The sequence below is a fragment of the Argiope bruennichi genome, chromosome 8, assembly GCF_947563725.1.
Source record: "Argiope bruennichi chromosome 8, qqArgBrue1.1, whole genome shotgun sequence".
Lineage (NCBI taxonomy): Eukaryota > Metazoa > Arthropoda > Arachnida > Araneae > Araneidae > Argiope > Argiope bruennichi.
The window spans coordinates 108,377,969-108,400,469 of NC_079158.1; the positions used below are offsets into that span (position 1 = coordinate 108,377,969).

The following is a 22,501-nucleotide window of genomic DNA, read 5'->3' on the forward strand; positions in this document are numbered from 1 at the left end:
GGTTTAGTTTAGTTATATTAATGTCCCGTTGTAAAGCAACACTAGGGCTATTTTGAGACGGACCTCATCATTTTGAGCCGCGGTCAGATGACGAGAACGACACCGGAGCTCGCAACCCCCTCTCCACACCACGCCACACCAGCGGGAGGACGTTTGGCAAAGCGGATTTAACGTGCAACGGGCCCCTTTACACGACAGTTCTTTGGTAGAATCGGGTCTCAAGCCTGAAACCCTACGGCTCACAAGCCGAGACCTTACCACCAGGACACCGCTGCCACTGTCATTTCATGGGATTAAGCATCTTAAGTATACTGAAATAAGTATATTCCAAATAAAATATCATCCAATTAAGAAGTTAAATAAGTTCGAGAATTACGTGTTAACCACTTAATCTGTTTGCTTATCTATTTTTTAAGGTAATCAAGTCATACACAAATTTTATAAATTAATTTAAAAATATTTAAAAGAATAAATATTTCAAATACTGCATGGATTCAGTATATAAATATTTCAAATGTTACCTAAATACAATAAATAAATATTTCAAATATTGCCTGGATACGATAAATAAATATTTGTAATATTGCCTGGATACGATAAATAAATATTTGTAATATTGCCTGGATACGATAAATAAATATTTGTAATATTGCCTATATACAATAAATAAATATTTGTAATATTGCCTATATACAATAAATAAATATTTGTAATATTGCCTATATACAATAAATAAATATTTGTAATATTGCCTATATACAATAAATAAATATTTGTAATATTGCCTATATACAATAAATAAATATTTGTAATATTGCCTATATACAATAAATAAATATTTGTAATATTGCCTGGATACGATAAATAAATATTTCAAATATTGCCTGGATACGATAAATAAATATTTCAAATATTGCCTGGATACAATAAATAAATATTTCAAATATTGGCTGGACACAAATAAATATTTCAAATATTGCATTTGAGTAGAAAAAAACAGTCTTTCCGAAATAAAAGGTGTCACCTAATTAGATAGAAGAGAAAAATACGACAAGTTAAAAAAATGTCTCATAATATAATTCCTTAATCACTATAAACGTACGAATATAGACATCGAATTATCGCTTCTCTAAATTGTAAACTGATCTAAAACTAAAAGACATAACTCAAAAATAGTATAATCCGAAACAAAAATTACACACAATCCACAAATGCATCAAATATTCTATGGATATTTGTTAATAAATTATAACTGAAACAAAATCGTTCCAAAACCTTATAATCCGAAACAAAAGTCCCACAGAATTCATAAAAACATCTAGTATTCAACGGATTTTTAATTGAATCAGTAAAACAACAACTCGATAGCAAAAAAAGACAAAAATGTTAAAGATTAATGAGCGTCTGTTGTAGTTTATTCCCAAGGCATATATATCAATATATCACTTCGAATTAATATCTCACGAGATCACTTTCTCTAAGCAAAAATACAAACAAATATGGCAGTTATGGCAACAAATATCGGGAATCGTAATGTTTTTTTTGAGAAATACGGATCTTAAAACGTACGAGGAAGAAAAAAAAAATTGTTCAACTCTTTTTTTTTTTTTTTTTTAGTTTTCAAATATTTTATAATACAAAATTAACAAAAAAAAAAAATTAGCACGAGTATTTTTTCTTCCACTAATAGTACACTAACAAAACACGGAACAAGTCATGTTTCGCAGTATGATAAAGCAAACTAAATATGCAAACATCAGATATCTTTTTTTCTTTTTACGTCCAAAATTTCATACAGATTTATTTCGACCACAAGAATAGTATACTATCTAATTTCCTGCAATCTTGTGTTCAAGTGCTCACATACCATATGAAAAAAATACAACTCCGAGAACATAGAGTGTGTTATTTGATGGATTTGATCAAAAATAAGTAACATCGACACTTCTTAAATAAAATCATATGGTAAATTCAATCCCTCTAGATCTTTGGGCCCTTGAGCTATTGTGTTCAAATGTATGATTCGTTCAGGGATTTCATCCAAAGTTTAATAGAAATTGAACATTTTAGTTTTGTGACCACATATCAAATTCTATTCTTCTAAATTGTTTCGTTTATGATTTACAGCGTTCATAAATAGATAGATATAATTCTAAAATTCCAATCTCCGAGTCGGAATGAGATACATCAAAAGCTCTAAATTCTACTGAGCTTTAAATTTTAACGATTATAGTTGTTGTGGTACTTACCAATTATCTACTGAATATGCGAGAAAGTATATTTCTTAAAATCCAAATCACAATTTTTCATCTTCTAATACTTGATATGCTTGTCTCGCCCTAGTTACATCACTGAATTGAGTTGTGAGCACAGAATGCTCTAGTGTGGTGTCATTTCAGCAAAGGACACAGTTGGAAACACTTGGTCCAATCGGGTAACGGCCAGCCCTGTCACCGAGAGCTAATCACAGAAATTACAGGGCTTCATCATTAGAATAACTATAGGTACAGACATTCAATGTTACAGTTTTCCCTTTGTAATTTCTTTCTTGTCTTTTCTTCTTTCTTCTTAATTTCCAAACAATATTTGTAATTTAAAGAAAAAGAAGGAACTGTAGGGGGTGATTCTCCTATAGACACATGAGCAACAAAAAGGAAAGAACGGTTTTGGATTATGGTATTACAAACCATCATATAATAAAAGTATGGTTGCCAAAGTTAATGCTCCAAATTTAGGCTCATTCATAAAGTAAGTTTTGCGTTCAGACAGCTACAATCCATCCAGTAAGACTAGCTTGTTCAGAAACTGTACAATAGCAAGTACTTATCCGATTGTGACAAGAACTTGCAATTATCCACTCTTTCAGTGCATGCACAATCTTTCTTCTGAGCATGCGTGACTTAATGGAATTTTATAACTGGCTGAGCGTAAACCTACCTTTAGGTTATGGCTTAACTTACAGTCCAGACAGAAGATGGAATACCAGAGAATCTACGTGTTTCCCCTGACCCCTTAACCCTCATTGGCAGCTATTATTACCGTAGCAATGGTAAACAAGGAGGGGGGGGGGATATATCAGGGATTGCAAGACTCATACCAAAAGATTCAAAGTACAGACAAAATAGAGATAGTGGTCTAAGGATGGAAGCATACGATACGATAGAGAGAGAATAAAAATCAACGAAAGATGCAGAAGTGAAAAATTTTTACATTAGGTCCAGAGAAACGTTTACGTTTGCTTCAACAGTTAGTTATTTTTCTTAAGATATTTAATAACATTTTATATCAAATATGCGATTATATTTCATTATAAATAAGAATTTTTTAAAATATTTTAGTTTGAACCAATGCCTAGTATATGAGCTCGTACATATTTAACTTCTTTTTACTTTCTCGTGTAAGTAGTATAGAGAAAGTGTAGTAAACGTCAAAAAAATTCGAACTTCGAATCTCCACGTTTTAGACCACCCTGAGTTCGAAAAACACATTTTTGTAAAATGTGTGTATGTGACAAAGACAACTTAATGCTTTGAGATAAACGATAAAAATTTGGTATATGGTCTTTGTACCGAATTTGTAGATTTCTATTAAATTTTGAGTAAAATCCTATCAGAGAAAGTCTGTCTGTCCGAACTGTTCGAACATAATTTAACACGATAACTGCAAAGCGACAAGAGCTTGAGAGACAAAATTCGAGACACACAATTAACATCTATAATCTAGACACATCTCAAATTCTGAGCCAAATCCATCAAGGGATTGACCAACTGACGATCTGTACTTTAAGAAACATCTAAACATGACTACTCAAAGACACAATGACTTAAATATATCGAATTTGGTATGGTATTTTGTGACTACAATCGTAAATCTGCGTCAAACTTTTGTTTCAATCGGTTGAGTGAAACGCGTCTCAACACAAATTCGATTTTCGGATACTATTAACCGCATGGATTGGATTAATCGCCAAATAACTCGCCAAGAATGACGCGATGGATTCAGTAAAAATGTTAAATTAAATACAAAGGTTAATATTTCGTATATATTGCGCCCCAACACCATGCAAAGGTTCTCTTGAATAACACCTTTATTAGGGAGTATGTGAGAAGATTTTGAAAAGAACACTCGCACTGATTTTTATTATTGTTGCGTGATTCAGGAATACAACTACATCACATTAAAGTACTTTCCAAGAATTTTTTTAGCAAACTAAGTGACAGTTAAAACCCTGCCATCAAGGATCAAAACCACCCAGTAAAATATTCCTATCCATACGCTACTATTAAATGGAACCACCCACTGAAACCACCTTAAAAACTTTATCAGTACTTATGCTTCACTTTACCTGCATCTCTTAAGCTGTTCGGTAAATATCATAATCTAAATCTGTTAATTTACATTTAGCAGACGATTCCTTTTCAGACATTTTATAACTGCTACCATTTTTATTTTGTTAAAATATTATTAAAAAGTAAAAGCAAACGATTTTTTCTTTGAGAAACATATTTTGTTAATATTATTTCGTTTATTTTCTTGTATAATAGCTGATGATCAACTGTAAACCTTCTGGAATCTGGCAATGTTTGTAATATATGCTGTTAAGTTGAAAGAATAAACAAGACGATGGAATTCTAAATTGCTTGGAGTATTATTTTAGTTGTAAGAATTTAAGATGCTCTGCAAGATATAGTCAGAAGCTTAAGAAAACGGATAGTTTTCTAGAAAGCATGCAAAATCGTCATCGTAGCTAACTACATAATTCTTTTTCGTCTCAATGCTTCGCCTTTGGTACTGGTATAAAAGGATTTTTTGTAATACTCAATCTGAGTAGAAGTATTCAAGTACTAAAATTCAACCAAATACTCAAAAAAAAAAAAAGACATTTCTTTTTTATGTATGTAAAATAAACTATCATACATTGTGACAATATAAGGTTAAAATTTTGTAATCTGATATAATATACAATACAGAGAATTTTAATTATTTTTAAAACTTATCATTTTTTTCGAATAAAAAAATTTCAATATTATCTCACAAATTAAGACAGTATTTAATTTTTGCAGTTCAGATTCGTCATTTTATAACTTTAACTAGCTATTGATGATAATGTCGTGTCCGCGTTACCACGGAAAGGTGATGCAATAGCTTCTGAGGGTAAAGACCCCTAAGCACCCGACGGCTTCTGACTTCTAGCTTATATGAAAATGAAGTTTGCACAACCCCTTTTTACAGGGAGGCACATTCACACACCTGACAGATAGAACACAGATGAAGAACAACCATGTCCGAACCGGGATTCGAACCCGGGACGCCCAGATCACGGGGAAGATGGGCTACCCCTATGCAAGGACGCCGGAAAACGAACTTTGCTTGTATATATATATATATATATATATATATATATATATATATATATATATATATATATATATATATATATATATATATATATATATATATATATATATATATATATATATACATATATATATATATACATATATATATATATATATATATATATATATATATATATATATATATATATATATATATATATATATATATATATATATAAAAATTTACTTCGCGTATCTCGGAAACGGCTCTAAAGATTTGGATCAAATTTAAGTAAGGTTTTGCTTTTTAAGTTTTATCTATACAAGTGCCTTTCTATATAAAATCTATACAAGTGCCTTTCTATATAAAATCTATATAAGTGCCTTTCTATATTTTTTATCTATATAAAACGCGAATTCATACACACACACACAAAAAAAGAAAAACATTTTTTAAACTAACAATTAGAGCCTTTTTGTATGTGTTGTCATGCTGACAATGTCATATAGCTCCAACACGATTCACTAATCATATAGGTCCAACACGATTCACTAATCATATAGGTCCAACACGATTCACTAATCATATAGCTCCAACATGATTCACTAATCATATAGCTCCAACACGATTTCACCAGGGTAAAACTGAGTGTAAGCTCAAAAATATAAGTAAGGATCGATAAACTGTAAAATGAATACTGTAATATAGCAAATTGATTCGAATAGCATGCTAAACTAAACTCTTTCATGATTTTTTTTTATTTAAATGACCAGTTATTTTGTAGGGAAGACTGAAAAATATTCATTTATAATCAGTTTGTGATTCGCATAAAAATATTTTCTAAAAAAAAAAGAAGAAATTTTACAAAAAAAAATCAACCGAAAGCAATAATCTGATGCAAAAATTCCTGAAAAAAGAATTATCATCGAATAAATTAATAAACAAAACTGAACTATATGAAAATTTCATAATGCCTTTCATCAAGCGCTAAATTTGCAAGACTAAATTTAGAAAGCTCAGACAAAATCAATAGCCATCTTTTCTTTTATTATAAATGGTTATATCATTATGTTATTGGTAAATAATTAAAAAAAAAACTACTGAAATCTGACACTCTTTAACCGATAACATGAATCATGGTCAACTGAATTAAAAGACAAACAATGGCAGAGAACCATATTTCACCAACTTTCCATGATTATGACAAATGACTATCCTATAACGAATTGTTATCTTTCACGTCACAGACGCAGAACGAGATTCATAATTTCCAACTTTATTTACACAGCTTGTAAAGAACAATTAAGATTTTTCCGACGGACAACTAAACTCATTACTCGGGCTTTATTAACAATCGGAGAACACCGGCAGAAAGAAAAAAATAATAAAAAGGACAAGAAAAGGAAGAAGAAATAAAAGGAAAAAAGAAAAAAAGGAATCTTCTACATCAGTTCGCGAAGTGAAAAACGCATTAATTAAACCGCTAAATGACGCGAAAATCGAAGTTTCACTTGGCGGATGTGAAAGAAATATTGAGTAACGGATCAATGTTATTTTTTGCACATCATTCTTCAGGGGCCCGAAGCAGAGGAAACAGATCAATAAAGAATTAGACAGAAAAAATATGTGGTTTATTGGAAAGGAAAATAAATTTTAAATGATTTCAATTTACTTTTTTTCAGGGGCACTAATAATATGCAGCTCCTTATCTGGAAATAATTTCCTTCGCATCACTGATTATTTTGATTCCGGGCGTTTTTGGGATATTGTATTCGGGCAAAAGATGAAATTACCCCGGGTAATCTGCGGAAAGTGCAGTATTTTCTTAAATGAAATCGATAGATACTAGTCTAAAATTTGATAAAACAGAAGTTGGAGATTATGAAACCTCATAATCGGAAGCATTAAAAATTAGATATTTGATTCTTAGTAATAAATTGAGAAAAAAATTTTATGAAAAAGACGTATATCTGATTACTTTGTCTTATAAATAGAGACACTTTATAAAAACTTTGAATAAGCATTAAAACATCCAATTTGAATTTTTAAAAAAATCTCTTCTAATAATAAGGGGCGGGCGCGGTGATTTACTGCAAAGGTCTCGACTTCGGAATCACAGGATTCTAAGTTCGAAGTCCAATTATAATAAAGATTCATCGCGAGTCAGATTTGCAATGGCCAAATGTTTACTCCCCCCTCCCACACACTCACCGGTCCAACGTGGGAAACGGAAGAAGGGGTGCCACCCTCACCATTCAATAAGAACTAAAAATCACGAAATTCATCCTAAGTTTTAGTGTAAATTCCAAATGGAATTTTAGCATAATTAAATTGAACTAAATTTGCAGTAAGTTATAAAGAAGAATGTGTGTGTGTGTGTGTGTGTGTGTGTGTGTGTGTGCCAGCACTTACAGGAAAACTCTTCTCACTTAGAAGTACCAAATTTGGTACATATATACATTGAAGAGTGAGAATGTAAATCTCAGGACGATTTTTTGAAATTTTAATAAACTGTATAGTAAGCGTGAATTTCGCGTATTTATAATATATTAAAAATTTTATTGCGTCTAATTTAATGTTCAATTTCTTTTTAATTCAAAATTTATTTGGTGTATATCTCCAAAAAGTATTATTGCACAAAACTAATTACACTATTTTTAAATTTAAAAATCGCTATAATAGTTTTTTTAATGTTATATATTCGATTGTCATGCAATTTTATTCTTAAATTATAGCTTTTTAAAAATTTTTGCATAATTTTTAATATATTCATTATTGCAATGAAATTCAAATTATTTGCTTGCTTCACGAAAATTTAATAGTGTGAATTTTTCTGTTGTTGATAGTTAAGGAAGAAAGATTCTATTTTATTTTCTGTATAGTTTATATTTGAAATGAGAAATATTATTATAGTACACAAGAAAAATTCGTGTGATTAGAGCATTTATTAATCAACCAATATTCGACTGACTAAGGCATTTATTATTCATTAAAACATTGCAACTATCATGCAACCTTTTCATGAATATGGTATTTTGGACAATTGATTAAATGCAGCGTTTATACATGTACAGGATTTTAACAATTTACAATATATAACGTTCTTATGTCACAGCATTTCGTACAATTTATAAAATGCAACGTTTCTACGTGTACAGGATTTTCAACAATTTGTAATATATAATGTTTGTATGTAATAGCATTTTGAATAATTTATAAAATACAACGTTTTTACATGTACAGGGTTTTGAACAATTTATAATGTACAACGTTTTTATGTTACAGCATTTTGAACAATTTATAATGTACAACGTTTTTATGTTACAGCATTTTGAACAATTTATAAAATGCAACTTTTTTTACGTTTACAGGATTTTTAACAATTTATAATACACAACGTTTTTACATATACATCATTTCGTACAGTTTATATAATGTAACGTTTTTACGCGTACAGGGTTTGGAACAATTTATATTACATAACGTTTTTATGTTAGGGCATTTTGAACAATTTACAAAATGCAGCATTTTTACGTGTACAGTGTTTTGAACCTTTGTTCCGCCCATCAGTCAGTTTAAGAAAAATGCAAGCTTAAAGCATTATCACTTGAAAAATATTGCTATTAAATTACTATCAAATATCAATCACAATTTGTTTGCTTGTCAACATGGAAGTATATCTAATCAAAGTTTTACGAAGAGATGAGTGAATCATGACAAAATTCGCTGAAATTAAGAGAAGAAGGTCACCAGAAAAAAAAATGCGAGGATTTCTTTTTCTTTCTGTGAGATAATATCATTCAAGTAATGCAAGTCTTAATGGTGATTAAAGTTACTAAACTATCATATTAATAAAATGATTAAATCAAATTAATTCCAATTAATGCTTTTAAAAAGGTTTCATACTAGTGTTTTTTAAAATAATGAATACGAAAGTATGTGTCAATTAATAATCGGCATAAAAAATTGAAACAGCAAATTTAAACAAGAGTAAATTTTATAAAATCTGTTCATAAACGACAGTGTAACATAAAGTAATTTTTTTTTTACTTTAATTAATATCTACTTTTAAGTATACAATTTATTATTTAATAATAAAAATATCATGGGAATTTTAAAATCAATTTTTTTCTTGTAAATTTACTACTAATGGTATAATTTTATCATTTATTTATTTTTTACAGCTCTTATTATTTTCCAAAATGAAATTAAATTTACTGATTTTAAGATAATTAAATGCTCTGAGTCTCGAAGTTAAGTGAAAATGTTGAAATGTCATATTACCATGGAGAGTACAGTGGCGTACAAATTTACAAACTGCATATTAGATCAAGAAAGTAACACGAATTACAATTTTATAAACATGAAAAAAACATAGTAAAATAAAAGTGATTAAGAATCAGCAAATGCCTAACAAAGATAAAAGTTAATATTCGTAATCAATTTTATTCAAACAATTAATTTTGTAAATAATTCGTAAATAATTTTATGCTAAAAGTTAAGTTAAATCGATTTTTTTTTGTACAGCGTCTCATTTAATTCAAAGACTTACATGAAAGATAAGACGACTTCTTATTAAACCAGTGGAGAGGACTTCTCTAAAACTTTCTATGATAAATATGTTATCCCCTTCTCCTCGTATAAAATTGTGGACCTTGAGCAAGACCGTGAATGTCGCCAGTGCTCTGATTTTTATTTTCAGTATCCCATGTAAGAGACTTATGTGCTTTGTGGCATAATAAAGAAAACTGTTATGTTAATTGCATGACATTGGCGAAAAATAATTACGAAACATCGATCTGAGGGGCGAACCTACTGAATTTGGAATCCGATCGTTAGCATTCTTTTGTTGATTAATCTCTGGCATGCGGTTAATACACAAATAACAGGAAATCGAATATGTATTTTACATACTTTTTCTTCGACCAAATTTTAACACACAATTACAATTGCGGTCACAAGATCACATAGAAATTTTATTTATTTAATTTTTTAAGTGTTTAAATGTTTTTGATCAATAGTGTGCGAAGTACTGACCAACAGGCGATTAATCCTTAGACAGATTTGGTAAAAAATTTAATACGAATGTATGCATTTTAGATGCTAAAATTCAATACCAAATTTATTTACCAAACTTTTTATGTTATGTAGTAATCATATTTAGTTGTACTCTGGCAGCCGGACAGACAAACGTTCTCTAAATGGATTTCATTCAAAATTTGATAGATATCTATAATAAATTTTCATATTTGACAGCTTTCTTGTTCACTTATACTCAATTAGCCGAACAGATAGACTTCCTCTGGAAAGATTTCCTTCAAAATTTGAAAAAACGCTGCAGATTTGCTATGAAGAACATATACTGAATTTCATCTGTATAGTAAAAATTGTTTTTTGAATTACAGTGTTCACGAATAAACTCTCTCTCTCTCTCTTTATATATATATATATATATATATATATATATATATATATATATATATATATATAGAGAGAGAGAGAGAGAGAGAGAGAGAGAGAGAAAGAGAGAGAGAGAGAGAGAGATGGAGAGAGAGTTCTGAAAGGAAATTTGGAAGTCAAATTTTTGATCTTTACATTATTTTCACTAAATTGTTAAATTCTGCTTCTAAGTTGAAATTATACGATAAGCACGAAAAACGATCATAAAACACGAACACGATTTCTCATTTCTAGAGGTAATCATTCTTTAGGATCTTATAATAATATTTACCATCCAAAATTATCATTAATATTATAATATCAACAATCCCCAACTTTTTTTACTCCCATACTCTTCGATCAACCTTTTTATTCTTTCTCTTCATATCGTTTAATGTCATTCCCCTCTTCCATCAAATCATAATTTTGAGCAAAAATGCACTTAAAAATAATGATTAAGATTTAGATAAACTAAATAATCAAATCACTCAAATGAGCTTTATAACATTTATAAGACCTGATTTAAGATTTTATTCTAATTCTATAAAAGTATTGATTTCACGTCTTTAGAAATGAAAAAGGCATTGAAATAACTACGCGTTAATTTATGTTTAAAGAAATGATTAAAGCTCTTAATAATCAACCATTCAATTGGAAACCAATTTCAGTATAATTCACAAGTTTGCTGCATAATTCCAAGTTCTGTAAAATTTAAATTTAAATGGAAAATCAATGCAAAATATAGAAATAGAAAGATAGAAAAAATATTGAGAAATTACTTTATTGTCCAAATCTTTAATCTCGAGATTTTAAACTATTTTCACGCTTTCAATATCAAGGATCTTTTCTTTAAAAAAAAATGTTGCCTATGTTTATATGTTTGTCGGTGCATATGTGAATAAGATCATTCAAAAAATGCAATAGACTAAGAAGAATGAAATTTAACAACAGATCCAACGTTCAGATTCGTATTTAATTTTGAACTAAATTAATCAAAAGAAAGAAATATCTGTTCTCTTTACATTTTCGATATTTTGAAACTGTAAAATTTAGCAAAAAATGATCCATACCAGCAAAATATTTTCCATGAGTAGGTGCTACTCATAATGAGTAAAAACATAAAATACGCTTAAATAATTTTTTTCACGAAAAGAAAGCGAGATATTTTTTTCTATTCTTTTTGAGTCGTATTAGTTTAAACCGCATAATACTCCTACATAAGTATTTTAGACTCGTCACAAAATACCAACATTTTATCGCTCTTATTACACATATAATATTGTATCAAAATTTATCACTAGCAGATTGGCGTTTGTTTGTTTTATATCCAAGATGATTATAAAATAACTTCCCATGTTTAAAACAGTGAAATGAAATTTCATTTACAAACTGCTTAAAAACAAAGAGAGAAGAATTCCTCAAAAATTTTTAGCAACAAAATTTAAAAAAGAAATTAGAGAGATTTTGGGGCTATCGGATTGGACTGGCCCATAATTACAACGGAGAATTGAAAAATGGATTACAAAAAATTACATCAATGTTCGAATGATTAGAAATGCATTTAGAGAAATAAATGACAGTCATTATGAAGGAATCAGATAATAATTTCAGTTTAATCAACATTAAGATTCGCTAATATTGATTAGTAAAGGAGTAATATTTCAATGTGTAAACCTTTCCCGGGCGCAAGATATTGAATGGAAGATTTTTGGCAATTTTTTTTTGGGGGGGGGAGGCGAATTAATTTACGTGGGCCTTACCAATATGTATAACAAATTGTTTTATTCAGTTCATCAGTTTTAGCTGCAGATGTCTCGAATTAGAGAAAATTATGTGTGACGTATGTATCTTGAGTGGTTTTGCTAGGGTATGTTTTAATCTAGAATATATTCAAGTTTAAATATGTAAAAATATTCATAGTTCAAACAATAATCTTATAATTATAAACGAGCAATTCTTCTGTGTGCTTCATGAAAAACGCAATTTTATACACAAAAAAAATTTCTTATGACTAAATATTACCGCTTTTTTCTGTCTGCTCTCGTGCTGACAATGTCATATAACACCACTTCGAACACGATTTCACCATGGTAAAACTGAGTGTAAATTCAAAAATATAAGTAATGTTAGATAAACTGTAAAATGAATACTGTAATATAGCAGATTGTTTCGAATAACATGTTAAACAAAGTGCAATCATGGCTTTTTTTTTTACTTAAATAGCCAGTTCATATGTAGATAAGATTGAAACATATTCATATATATCATCAGTATGTGATTCGTACCTAAAAATTTTCTACGAAAACACACGATTTTAAGCGGGAAAATTCTGCCCAGCGAAACTCGTATTTTTAAGATATTATTGATTTAAAACGGAAATATATTTCAGAATTTCAAAATCTTCTATCTAAAAATTTTATTTAATTGAAAATTGATTTTATGAAAAATTAAGTACTAAAGTTTTTAATAGCAGAAATTATTTTGAAGACAACGTGCATATTACATTTTATTTCACCTTTTTTTTTCTCTTTAAATATATGGAAATAATTTGATCATCCCTTCTCTCTATAAAGCAAAATCCATCTCTTTTTTTTTCTTCTTCTTTTAAGGTTTAATTGACAAAGGCCACCCATGATATTTTTCCAAGAAAATACTTTACATTGCGTAATACACAAATTTTTAAATATTTTGCATACTTCAAGATTTGTACATTTAACATAATAAAATAATTTTCGTTATTACAAATTTAAAACCAAACTGCAAATAAAAGAAAGAAGTAGCAGAAATCCGAAACTTACCACCGAAACCTCAGCAACAAGTGCACTCGAGAAGTTAGGAGAAGAGATATACTCACAAATATCCTCTTTCCAAAACACACTTCACTTCATCCATATACATCGAAAAAAAATCGTTTGGTATTTTTTTTTAAAGTATATAATATCCACACCAGTAGAGAAGAAGTTTTAAATCCTATCCATCAAAGAGCCCGTTGGGGGTGGGCGGCACGACACAGAAGAGCGAGAGAAATATCCTGTGGAGAAGGAGAATCGTTTGCATCCGAACCGCATCCCGACCCTGCCTGTGATAGAATAGAGAAAAGGACCGGCGTGCGAGAAAGCATGGTCTCGGGGTTGTTCCGTCGCGCCCTCTGGAGGCCATGCCTTTGGCCTGATAGAAATCAATCAATAGAGCTACTAGGCCCTCCCCTGCACCCTCCCCCGTGCATGTATATCGTCGATAGGATGCAGAAAGGATGCATTCTCAGAATAGAATAGAAAGGAAATGCTATACTTGCTAAAAGGTAGGTAATAAGGGAGGGTGAATTGATGAGATGTTCATTCGGTAAACATCCTTGCTCAGCAGTTTGAATATTTAAGTAACATTCAGTGAAATCCGTCCGCCTAGTGCGTCTTTGTATGGTTAGTTTGTCCTCTTACAGCAAACTTATTGAACGGAAGTAATCAATGCGTTTTTTTCCTTATATTATTTAATTTGCGCATATTATTTCTTTACTGATTGCATACAGTTTGATTTGATTTCCAACTTACAGCGAATTTATGTAACGAGAGTAATCAATCATTTTCGTCTTATATTATTTAATTTACGCACATATATTATTTAATTTGCTCACGTTCTTTTTTTATTGCTTGTATTCTATTTGATTTGGTTTCCCTCGTATAGCGGATTTATTTAACGGTAGTAATCAATGCGTTTTTTTCCTTATATTATTTAATTTGTGCATATTATTTCTTTACTGTTTGCATACAGTTTGATTTGATTTCCCGCTTACAGCGAATTTATGTAACGAGAGTAATCAATCATTTTCATCTTATATTATTTAATTTACGCACATATATTATTTAATTTGCTCACATTCTTTTTTTATTGCTTGTATTCTATTTGATTTTGTTTCCCTCGTATAACGAATTTATTTAACGGTAGTAATCAATGCGTTTTTTTCCTTATATTATTTAATTTGCGCATATTATTTCTTTACTGTTTGCATATAGTTTGATTTGATTTCCAACTTACAGCGAATTTATGTAACGAGAGTAATCAATCATTTTCGTCTTATATTATTTAATTTACGCACATATATTATTTAATTTGCTCACGTTCTTTTTTTATTGCTTGTATTCTATTTGATTTGGTTTCCCTCGTATAGCGGATTTATTTAACGGTAGTAATCAATGCGTTTTTTTCCTTATATTATTTAATTTGTGCATATTATTTCTTTACTGTTTGCATACAGTTTGTTTTGATTTTCCGCTTACAGCGAATTTATGTAACGAGAATAATCAATCATTTTCGTCTTATATTATTTAATTTACGCACATATATTATTTAATTTGCTCACATTCTTTTTTTATTGCTTGTATACTATTTGATTTGGTTTTCCTCGTATAACGAATTTATTTAACGGTAGTAATCAATGAGTTTTTTCTTATTTGATTTGCACATATTGTATCTTTACTGTTTTATAACGTAAACCTCAGTTTTGTTTTATTTATATTTCTTATTATTTATTTGTATACATACATACGCATAAATAGATAGCTAGATATTGATATTTTAAAATTCAATTAAAATCTTAATTAATTATGCAATTTTTATCTTAATTTAGCCCATGTTAACTTCATTCTAAAATGTTCGTTTATTTCCTGATCCTTTTCTCATTTTTAAATTTAATTATTTTTAACATGCGCTTAACAAAATTGCTGACTCCAAGAAGGGACAAATTTCCGTCTATTTTGCTCTTGCATCGATAGACTGACGCATCTCTTATCGTTTTTCCTTTGTACGAAAATTATGCTTCGTGGTAAAATCAATCGAAGTTAAAATTCTTAAAGTTTTATCGTTTCTGCTAAGCACTGCTAATATTACAAGTTCTATATAAAGGAAATGGAATAAAAAACATTTATAAATAAATAAGTTCGAAAATTATATCCAGCAAAATAAAAATATTAGCAAATTTAAACATCTGACTCGACAAAATGATAATAGGGCAATAATTCGAATGATTCATGAAAGAATAATTTTTTTTCAGAAATTGTTTATTTCATATAAATGCAGCTTTATTAGAAACCGACAGTTATGATTACGGATTCGTAATGTATAGTTTCATGTTTATATTTGTTGCTATAAGCCAAAAAACAATGCAGAACAGATTATATTGAGAATAGTTAGAAAAATGCAGAATTAGAATTTTTTTTTTTTACTTCTATTGATTTGTCAAAATATCAGAATTAAGCTGTGGTTTTGGAGTAGATTCCTTATCTTATAACTAAGCCCATATTTCTCTAAATCTAATTCTAACTGTTCGGGGATATAAAGAAAGTAAAACATTTAATTTATTTTAACAGATACGACTTTTTAAAAGATGCAGTTAAAATTTCCTATCTTCCATTCTTGATAAATTTACATTTTGTGCTGGGATAAATTGAAATTTCTACTAATAATAAAGAAGAAAGTGTATGTGTGTTGGCAGTCAACAGGATTGACCATTTAATCTATAGCTATTAATTCTTCATAGATATATTTTGAATCATACCTATGCTGAAGTAGACTGAATATGCAAGTCGAAGAGATTGTTTTTCCCCTTTAATCCCCCCCCCCCAAATATTTTTTTCATTAAATAAAAATCAAACAGATTTCGAAGGATGTTTTTTGTGTGTGTTAACTTAAAAAAATGTTATTGTACGAAACTTATTTTTGCTTCATTTTAATTATTAAACAAACGGTCTTTTTAATGATATCAGCCTCACTGCGTTATAAAGATCTTTCTTGAATTTTGGCAATTGATTATAAAAATTATTTGCATATATTCAAGAATATGTTTCATCGTTGCAATGAAATTCAAATCGTTTTCATTGTTTCATCATATATGAAATGGACTTATTTTTTTTTCTCCGTAGTTGAAAGCTAAGGAAGAAATGTTTCATTTATGATCTGTATAATTTACATGCCGGCGTCCTGGCATAGGGGTAGCGCGCCTTCCCCGTGACCTGGGCGTCCTGGGTTCTAGTCCCGGTTCGGGCATGGTTGTTCTTCAACTGTTCTATCTGTGAGATGTGTGAATGTGCCCCCCCTGTAAAAAGGGGTTGTGCAAGCGAATGTGATGCGTGAGTAACTAAGACGTACTCTTGGCCCCAGTTGGCGCAAGTAAAACAAGAGAAGGTCCCTTGGCTTAAAATCGTTGCCTTTGTCAGCGAACTTGTCCATGGCAAGTGCCATTATAAACAACAACAGCAACAAATAATTTACATGATGAATCAGAAAGTGAAGTTACATTACTGCAAATGATAACGCGCAGTTTAAGGCATATTACGCAGATGCTAAAGCTTTTGATGGCATTTCGATGTCATGGGAATCGACACTATTCAGAAGGTTCATATAGGCAATAAATAGGACAATTGTAAAGCTACTAAAATAGCATGGCTTTACTGTCTTTTATAATTTAATATTCAAAAACATCTTTTTGAGGAATCATGTAAAACAAATGATACCTAAGAGATTATATGGAAATTAAATTAAAATAAAACTGTTAGTGAAACAGCTGGTCTCCAAAGATTCACACAAACGAGTTTGGAAGCTGTAACTCAAATGGTCTACCTTGTTGAGCGCCAATACACACACATTCATCCTAATTATAAGTAAAGATTTAATATTATTTTAAATTTTTACTTATGTAAGACAAAAAAAAAATAATAGTTACCTAAAACACGTAAAGGAGATTCAAATCTTTTGTACGAAATAATGCAGCATGTCAATGTTTTAGTCTTATTTCATCGATGTGTACTTCATTTTAAAAGTTTGCTCTTAATTATACAGCAGCCATAACCATAGTAAAGTAAAGCAATATAATATCCTCGTAGCTTATGTGTGTGTGTTATAAGTTTAGTAACTACTACAAAGAAAAGTATTATAAAATATTATTAATGGATTACAAAAAGTGGTGAAAAAATTGCATGTAGATAAAATTGGTTCCCTGAAAACTTATGTTTTGAATTTTAAGGTACTATATGTATATATATACTCCGAAATTGTTGAAAAAAATCTTTAAAATTTTTATTAATTTTTAAATATGTAATTTCTATTTTGAAAAAAAATTTTTTGAGCAGTATTATCATAAAAACGTGCCAAGTTTTGTAATTCTTGATCTAACAGCGTCCCCTGTAAAACTTTTAAAATGTTTTTTGGAAATGTTAAGAAAGTTTATAACAATTTGTAGGTTAAAAATTTTCGATTCTATTCAATCATTGCTAAATTGAAGAAAATTTCCATTCCTTTCAATCATAGAAGTTTTGATATTATTGGCTAATTTACAATATAAAATAAATCTAAATATGCAACAATGATTTACACATATGTGATACCAGGATGTTTTGCTATATATTTGGCATTACTTTGAGTGCATAATCCTGTACTGTAGAAAAATAAAATATACTTCTAATAGAATAAGAAGCGCTAAATGACATACAACATATTTGACAACTCAATTTAATTTCTGAACAATTTTTCTGTTAAAATATCCTTACAAGTTACATTTCTTAGGTAAAGTTAAAAATCTAAAATATATATATCTTTTTGGAACATATAATTATCCTAATTTTAGCTAAAAGTTTTTTCCATGAACTATTAATTAAATGAAAGCCTTTGGGTTTAGTGTCATGGTAGAATGGTTTCTTTGAACACTCACAATATTTTTCAAGACATTCCGGAAGGGTTAGCAATTATCTTAGACTTATTTTTCTACACATTTCCCGCACAATAAATCGCAATGTTTCTTTGACTCCCAAATCGTAATTTTTGAATTGATATCGATAATTTTGAAAAAGCTGTATCTCCTAAATTGATTTCAATTCACAAGTAACCTTTCACAATAGTCATAAAGGAATTGAAATAATCGAAGATATTCGTGTAGAAGCGATCACAAAAAGATTAATGCTACATATTTAAAATAATTTTTATATTCGAAAAATAGAAATAAATTTGTAATATTGCTTTGATAAAAAAATTTTGATAAGGAAGAATTTCACAGATATTATGATCATTCCTGAATGGATAAAGATTCAATGAGCCTTTTCTAACCTTTAGCGTCTAATAACGAACATTTTTAAACACTGTTCGAATTTCGACGATTTCTCGATTAGGAAAAAAGTTTCGACTCCTTTTTTTTGTCCTGTCACGGGGATTATAAAAACAAGAGAAACAGAGCTGTAATCAGTAGCTGAATCGTCGAGTAGAGAGAAAGAGTAATTGAGAGAATCTCTCTTTGGGGTGTTGATCTTCAGTAAATTCTTCCTCAGCATTTTGTGCTGATACAAATAACGTCAACTTAATACTTAAGAACTAACTACGTAAGAATAATATTACGGTTACTTAATAAAGATTTGCTGCTTATAGGCTGCTGTTTGCTCAAGTGCTGCTCTTGTGTATGCTGCACTTATATTTTATATCGTTCATTCGCGTCGAATAAAGCACAGTCATCCCTTACTGGATGGTGATTCTGGTTAGTGTACAGTGGACTTTTTTAGCATTCAACAACCTACGGATTTTTTCAGTAATAATATATATATATATATATATATATATATATATATATATATATATATATATATATATATATATATATATATATATTGTTAGAGATAGGCATTTACTACTAAATGAAAAAACTTTTTTTTTTCATTTTATGCCTCAATCAATAAATAAATACACTTCTGAAACAATTATAATGATTAAATAAATAAATGATTATAATGACAAAGTTCGATTTTTTAATGCAAAAAGACTATTTTTTTGTTGATTAATACAAGTATTAAGAGATGTGTGTGTATTGAACTGGGAAATGAATTTATATTTAATACGCTTAGTTTAAATGAACGATTTATAAGTTTTATATATTACATTACTCATTTATATGCGCTTAAGCATAAATATGTCAAAGGTAAGTGGAGCCTGGAGCATTCTATTTTTATACCCTATTTCTTTGTTTGGCATTACAATTTGAAATATTATATTATGCTGATATTATTTTACCTTTCAGAGGCTCCTTAGGAATTTCGGTTAAATATCTACAGGATGATTCAAAATTCAGAGTAGAATGTGTAATGAAGAGTAAAAATCTTAAAAATAAATCACATTTATACATAAAATTATGTCTAAAATGTTTCCTGGATGAATGAAATATACATATAAATGCTGGGATGACAAAACAATTATTGATGGAAAACTTAGAATCTAGTATAGAGAAACTAGTATAGAGAAAGTATAGTAATCGTCAAAAAATTCGAACTCCAGTTTTTTTGATGAATTTCCACGTTTGAGGTCCCCAAGTTCGAAAAACACATTTTTAGAAAATGTCAGTCAGTCTTTCTGTGATATACATAATACAAAAACACTTTTAGCTAGATGGTTCAAATTTAGTATTTTATATCAACTTTGCAGGTTCCTGTCAAATTTTGAGTAAAATCTGTTCAAAGGTGGTCTGTCTGTCAGACATTTCGTGTATAATTTAACATAATAATTACAAAATGAAGAGAGATGAATTGATAAAATTTGGTACATAGTGTTAGCATCTACAGATTAGATACCTGTCAAATTTTAAGCCAAATCAAACAAGGGATTGACTTGTTACATGGGTTGACAACACGGTTGAAATTTGTTTTTGTGTCTTTACAGTAAATTTTCTGATTTCTATCAAATTTTGAGTAAATTCTGTTCAAAGGAAGTCCATCTGTCCGAACATAAGTTAACACGATAATTACAAAACGAAGAAAGCTAGATAGATAAAATTCGGGAAATATTTAACATCTATAATGTAGACACTTATCAAATTTTGAGACAAAATCAAGAGCGGGTTAACTGTCTGTCGGTATGTACTTTCAGAAACATGTAAACACAATCATTCAAAAATGTTATGACTTAAATGTATCAAATTTGGTATGTGAATTTGTGACAACAAGTCCAGTTTTATATCAAATTTTGATTTCTATCAGCTGATGAAAACGTGTCTGAAACACAAATTCGATTTTCGGATGCTATTAATCGCATGTTTCATCGCCAAAACTCTCGCCAAGGATGACACAATAGATTCAGTAAAAAACATTTCGTAACTATTGTACGTCAATGCCATGTAAGGCGTTTCTCTGGAATGATAAGTTTATTAGAGAATATGCGAGAAAGTTTCGGGGAGACCATTCTCACTAATTTGTGTACACTCTGCTTACTCCGTCGCTACGATCCTGTACTACTATAAAATGAACTCGGATTCATTATCCCATTGATTAGGTATCATATTATACAATTATTTTTATGTTCCACGTTACGAAATTATTAAAATCATTCATTTCAAAATCCAAATAGTTAATTCAGGGTAATATATAACTAAAAAGAATTTTATAGAAACAGACTAAATAATAAAATTTCTATCAAGGAAAAAAATCATTTGAATTAAAACAAAGTAAGAAAGTCTTATAAACTTTTAACTCTTAAATACGTGAATTTTGATTTTTAAGAAGTAAAATTTAAAATCAATCGGGAAATGGGTGTAGTTAATAGAAAAATACAAAAAGAAAGCCTTAGACAGGACTTTTTTAATTAAAAAAAACATAACAATGCATCTCTTTATCATCATGAACATTCACTTCTTGAGTTCTACAAATGTACCGCGTACAATAATATAATATTTCGAACATAAGTAATACCTCTCATTACATTACAAAACATGAAAATTCATGAAGAAATTATTTTTAGCATTTAAATATAATGGACATTGCATTTGCTACATGACCACTGTGTGGCATTACAATGGAATTACATATACATAGTGGAATTTTACATCTCAATCTGTTTGAAAATGTTGGCCAATGAACAATGGCGTCTTTTCATCCACCCATAGACGGGAAAGTATGAGATCACATTCTAGATTTAGTGAATTTACGTAGAACAGGCCGGCGTCCTGGCATAGGGGTAGCGCGTCTTCCACGTGATCTGGGCGTCCCGGGTTCGAGTCCCGGTTTGGGCATGGTTGTTCTTCTGTTGTTCTATCTGTGAGATGTGTGAATGTGCCCTCCTGTAAAAAGGGGTTGTGCAAGCGAATGAATAATGCGTGAGTGGCAAAGTCGTACTCTTGGCCCTAGTTGGCGCTGCTATATAAAAAAAAAAATAAGAGACGTTCCCCCTCAGGCTTAAATCGCTGTCTTCGTAACAGCGGGCTTGTCAGTGGCAAGTGCCATAAGAAACAAACAAACAAACAACGTAGAACAGAGTTTTGCATATTGATGTATTTTACATTACAAAAAAAAAACCCGTTTTTCTTGCATAAATTAACAGTGTATGCAAAAATATAAATATTATTCGTTACTCTTACCTTGCTTCAATACGAAAACAATTTTTCCTGTGTGCTTTTATTGCTTTTTATACAAATAATCGTAATTCGTAACACTCGGCGAAATGAAATTGTACTTAAATACGCTTCAACAGTGAAAATTGTTACTAATAAAGACATTATAAAAATGATAAAGAAAGAAAAGAAATAAAGAAATGTCAAAGTTTCTAGCTGCGATCGGAAAAAAAAAATAGTTTCCATAAAATTAAAATTAAAAAAAAATCACTATGCAAAGGTTGCTACGTAAGGAGATTCGAGGTTTTAAACATACATCTACATCGCTATCTGTTAAAAACAACATCTACATCGCTATGCATTTGAATATCAAGC

The 22,501-nt window shown here is 29.6% G+C and overlaps 1 protein-coding gene across 1 annotated transcript in view; it reads right to left on the minus strand.

The window, feature by feature from the left end:
- LOC129980906 (discoidin domain-containing receptor 2-like) overlaps positions 1–13,847 on the minus strand; it is a 355,932-nt gene extending 342,085 nt beyond the window's left edge. Inside the window, exon 1 of the mRNA XM_056091382.1 lies at positions 13,578–13,847. The gene's annotated coding sequence lies outside the window, so the exon portion shown is untranslated. The remainder of the gene's footprint in view (positions 1–13,577) is intronic.
- Positions 13,848–22,501: the final 8,654 nt, after the last annotated feature.